Source organism: Sinocyclocheilus anshuiensis, unplaced genomic scaffold, assembly GCF_001515605.1.
Source record: "Sinocyclocheilus anshuiensis isolate Anshui unplaced genomic scaffold, SAMN03320099.WGS_v1.1 scaffold3382, whole genome shotgun sequence".
In the NCBI taxonomy this organism is placed as follows: Eukaryota; Metazoa; Chordata; class Actinopteri; order Cypriniformes; family Cyprinidae; genus Sinocyclocheilus; species Sinocyclocheilus anshuiensis.
The window spans coordinates 7,072-12,653 of NW_015541056.1; the positions used below are offsets into that span (position 1 = coordinate 7,072).

The following is a 5,582-nucleotide window of genomic DNA, read 5'->3' on the forward strand; positions in this document are numbered from 1 at the left end:
CCTGAAGTTTACTTCACTTCGGAATATTCATTTACAGATTTGCGCTGCGCCGCTGCCTGCAGCGTCTTCACACACATACGAAACTTACTAGAGAAGCGTGAAGTGGGACATAATATACCTCTGTAAATAAATACAATTTAAATTCACGTCTCGCACACTTAAATGCCCTTTGTATGGAACATATACGCTCCCTTCAAACTGGAATCATGGAGGAATATCCGGTAATGTCCACTTCGCAGGGCACTTGCAGTCAAATATAACAAACGTCTGAAGCAATAAGAGAAACATACAAAATGTGCAGAGCGGGGTTACGCGAGGACTGGAATTGAGAACCGCGGTCCAAAGGGATGAATTCAAACCTACTTTAGGAGAGAACAACAAAAAGGCCAAAATGTATCATAATAAACAACTGACCAAAAGAACATAACACAAATACTTGTATATGGAGCCGTACAGTAACGTCCACATCCATTGCTGCAGCACTTCTCATTGTTGGGACAGTTAGAGTCACTCACACAGGACCTTGTACACGATCTTCTTCCTATTGCTTGGGGTGGACACTCTCCTGGCTTTGCTGTTATACAGACACATGACAAAGCGTCACTCAATGCTGAACATTTCCATTCACTTAAATTAAAAAGTTTTACATGACATTTCGGTCTCTGCTTAAAACTCACTGAATTCAATGCGTTACTTGTGTTTGTTTGTTTTTTTGGAGGATCCCTAGCATCTATTATTTACTGAAACTCACTGGAAACAGGCCCACAGTCAGCTTTGCCGGACAGTAACCCTCCACTAGAGCAGTGGTTCTCAAACCTGTCCTGGAGTACCCCCCATCCATCACACCTGATTCAACTCATCGGCTCATTAGTGGAGACTGCATGACCTGAAGTGGGTGTGTCAGATATAGGGAGACATACAAAACGTGCAGTGCTGGGGGTACTTCATGGAGAGGTTTGAGAACCCCTGTACTAGAGAATTCGAGAGGATCATTAGGGGAGGCCAGGGAGTGCAGTTTCAGCATTTGTAAATCAGGAGTTTTGCAATGAGTCTCAAACCTTAATACAAGTTGGACATTTATCTGCTTCCAATCAAAAAGTGTTCCAAAAACCTACTACTTATTCCTAAACTGTGTTAGTTACTTTCAAATACTGTGTGTCACTTATTTCTGCATTTCTTCAGGCTGCGTAATGAAGTCAACAGATCTTCTCACCTGTGGTTTGTCCATGAGTAGCTTCTGTTATGCTCAAGTATCCGAACAGACACGATAAAACAGCAATTAATGAGAAATACACTCGAGCTGTCATTCTCCCAACTTGCAATCTCACAATGATCTCTGCTGAAAAATGCGCTGTATTGGTGCGTCAGGAAAAGCAGACAGCGACACGCGCAAAACTAAAACAACTAAACGTGTTGCTGCAATATCAAGCTCTGTATAATGGGGTTTTAAAGATCCAAGGAGATCAGGTCAACTCCAACCCTGATCAAACTCACCTGCCTGTAGCTTTCTAGTAATCTGACTGGAAGACCTTGATTAGCTTGTTCAGGTGTGTTAGATTGGGGTTGGATGAGCTGAATGCTGCGTTCACACTATGTCATAATAATTAAGGTAGCCTAATTATGAGAGGATTGTGCGTTTCTATGGTGACACTATCAACTGTGAAATTAATCTGCAGTGGTCAGGTGGTACAGCGATCATGTTGTGGTACAAATAGATGTGTTCGACTTCATGCAGCGCTGCACAGACCGAAGCAGTGTGTGGCGGTTGTGGCGGTTCTTTTAATTAACCAGACCAAAATATACAACAATAATGCAGAAGAGTGTACAAACCATTTATACCATTTATTCCAACTGTATATATTCGTGGACAATTTTAGTTCTTGTTTGCTTTTTTATTAACAATGTTCTCCAAACTGATGCAGTAGTCATTGTCTCCTGAAGAAAATGGATGAAATTTGGCTTGGACCCTGACCTTCTTCTTATGTATGTGAAATTTTCCCAAAATAATAAAAAAAAGATGTACAAGAAAAGTAAAGTTATTATTATTACTCTCATTGGAACAATAGCCTACATACATATCAAAATTATTTAACTTGAATGTAACATTTGTATTCTTTCTAATCACATTTTTCATATCAACCTAAAAAATCCTTGTGTAGACACAATTACAAAATATTACAATATTTTATATTACAATATTACAATATAGACTCATGTCCCATTGAGCAAAAAAAATAAAATAAATAAAATCACAGGAATAATCAATATCCAGATTAAGTCTCTCTTAGCTGCATATATCATGTAACATTTTAAATGTAGCCTCTTTTATTTAAACACGTTATGAATGTTACAGCTGTGAAATTACAAACAAAACAAAAAATACACATTCCGAGACATGAACTGAAATGAATTGTGAGTTTTATTATCATTAAATCGTCCTCCTCCATTTTCACCTCAAAATTTTGGGGAAGCTGTGCCTCCCCTACCTCCCCCGACGAGCCGCCACTGTCCGCTTGTTGTTGAAACATGCTCTCTTGCCCCCTGCGTACCCTCTTGTTAACCTTCGTGGTTGATTACATAGCATCAAACTCATAAGCCTAATTTCACAACTGTTGCTTATTCATCCTAACAAAGCAAGTGTTGCAAGTGCAAGCATCTTTATATCAGAATCAGAATCAGAATGAGCTTTATTGCCAGGTATGTTTAGACATACGAGGAATTTGTTTTCATGACAGAAGCTTACACAGTGTAACAGAATGACAGTGACAGAACAAAAAACAGATAATAAAAAATAAAAATAAATAAAAAATAGAACAAGTAAATAAGGAAAAAAAAAATACAAATCAACAATTGTATGTAGAGGTATATACCAATAGACAGTTGTATGTGCAGGCATATTATGTGCAAATTGAAATGTAGACCGAGTATGTGTGTTAGATAAATAAATGTATGAGTGAATAAATAGTGTGTGTTCCACAGTTATTGTCAAGTGTTCATGAGATGGATTGCCTGAGGGAAGAAACTGTTCCTGTGTCTGGCCGTTCTGGTGCTCAGTGCTCTGTAGCGTCGACCAGATGGCAACAGTTCAAAGAGGGAGTGTGCTGGATGCGAGGGGTCCAGAGTGATTTTGCCAGCCCTTTTGCTCACTCTGGATGAGTACAGTTCTTGGAGAGAAGGGAGGGTTGTACCAATGATTCGCTCAGCAGTCTGGACTACCCTCTGAAGTCTTCTGAGGTCAGATTTGGTAGCTGAGCTGAACCAGACAGTTATAGAAGTGCAGATGATGGATTCAGTGATGGCAGAGTAGAACTGTTTCAGCAGCTCCATCTCACAATGATCTCTGCTGAAAAATGCGCTGTATCGGTGCGTCAGGAAAAGCAGACAGTGAAGCGCACAAAACTAAAACAAATAAATGTGTTGCTGCAATATCAACCTCTATATAATGGGGTTTTAAAGATCCAAGGAAATCAGATCAACTCCAACCCTGATCAAACTCACCTGCCTGTAGCTTTCTAGTAATCTGACTGCAAAAACTTGATTAGCTTGTTCAGGTGTGTTAGATTGGGGTTGGATGAGCTGAATGCTGCATTCACACCATGTCATAATAATTAAGGTAGCCTAATTATGAGAGGATTGTGCGTTTCTATGGCGACACTATCAACTGCGAAATGAATCTGCAGTGTTGTGGTACAAATAGATGTGTTCGACTTCATGCAGCGCTGCACAGACCGAAGCAGTGTGTGGCGGTTCTTTTTCTTCTTTTAATTAACCAGACCAAAATATACAACAATAATGCAGAAGAGTGTACAAACCATTTATTCAGTAATCAACAACTGTATATATTTGTGGAAAATTTTACAAGTTCTTGTTTGCTTTTTTATTAACAATGTTCTCCAAACTGATGCAGTAGTCATTGTCTCCTGAAGAAAATGGATGAAATTAGGTTTGGACCCTGATCTTCTTCATATGTATGTGAAATTTTCTCAAAATAATTAAAAAAAAAAAGATAAAGTTATTATTATTACTCTCATTGGAATAATAGCCTACATACATATCAAAATTATTTAACTTGAATGTAACATTTGTATTCTTTCTAATCACATTTTTCATATCAACCTAAAAAATCCTCGTGTAGCCACAATTACAAAATATTACAATATTTTATATCACAATATTACAATATAGACTCATTATCCATTGAGCAAAAAAATCACAGGAATAATCAATATCCAGATTAAATCTCTCTTACCTGCATATATCATGTAACATTTTAAATGTAGCCTCTTTTATTTAAACACGTTATGAATGTTACAGCTGTGAAATTACAAACAAAACAAAAAATACACATTCCGAGACATGAACTGAAATGAATTGTGAGTTTTATTATCATTAAATCGTCCTCCTCCATTTTCACCTCAAAATTTTGGGGAAGCTGTTTTTAAATGTAGCCTCTTTTATTTAAACACATGTTATGGTATCACAGCTGTGAAATTACAAACAAAACAAAAAATACACATTCCAAGACATGAACTGAAATTAATTGTGAATTTTATTAACATTAAATCGTCCTCCTCCCATTTTCACCTCAAAATTTTGGGGAAGTTGTGCCTCCCCTACCTCCCCCGACGAACCGCCAGTAGGCGCGTTTCCATTACCCTTCAAATTGCGCAAATTGAAATTGCAAATTGAAAATACGCTTAATGGAAACGCGTCAATTTCGCAAAAACTCCCATATATCGCAAAAAAGTTTTTATGCTCGCATGAGGTGGTTTTTCAGGCAATGCGAAAAAGGAATAATTAGCAAAACTGCAATGGAAACGGCTTTTTCGCATTTACAGGTCACATGGCGTATGTAAAAAGTCATATGATCATTCTTCAGTAGGGTTGCCAACCGTTCCAACCATATGAAAGCTATACGGAACGCAATTTGTCCCGTATTTAAGGCATATGCCGTATGAACACCTAGACCCAGGGCCGTTTCTAGGCATAGGCGAGCTAGGCGGTCGCCTAGGGTGCCACCAGCTGAAGGGGTGCCAATGAACGCACGTACTGGCACTTTTTGCAGGGTTGTGATAAAGAGTGGCATGGTCACCCTGAAATATGACTGCCGCCCCCACTGGATCCCCCAACATTATTGGGCTAGAGTACTGTCAATCTGAGTAAATAAAGTGCACAAAATCTGTATTTTTAGGCAGTATTTGTGGCACTTTTGTGGCACATTTGTCCAAATATTTGTGGCAGATTTGTCCAAAAGGTGTGCGTTTTTTGCACCAATGCATTGTTAAAGGATCAGCGTGTCATGTAATATTCCCATATAAACCGATATGGCCAGTCATGAAACCCAACGGCAAATGGCGGCCCACTATCGACTATCGCAAGTTGAACCAGCAAGTACCCTTGTCACGATGGCCAATGACCCAGTTGGACCAAGAGATTCCCAAAATCAAAGGCTCAACGATCCTTTCCACAATGGACATCGCCTCTGGATTTTGGACAATCCCTGTCCACCCTGATAACCAACACAAGTTGGCATTCATCTTTGCCAATCGACAATACACCTTCACCCGGTGTCCCTTTGGCTA

At 39.0% G+C, this 5,582-nt stretch overlaps 1 pseudogene; it reads right to left on the reverse strand.

Annotated features, from left to right (window-relative positions):
- The window catches only part of LOC107690656 (glycine-rich cell wall structural protein 2-like), a 5,363-nt pseudogene extending 4,074 nt beyond the window's left edge, over nt 1–1,289 (reverse strand).
- Between the last annotated feature and the right edge of the window lie 4,293 nt (nt 1,290–5,582).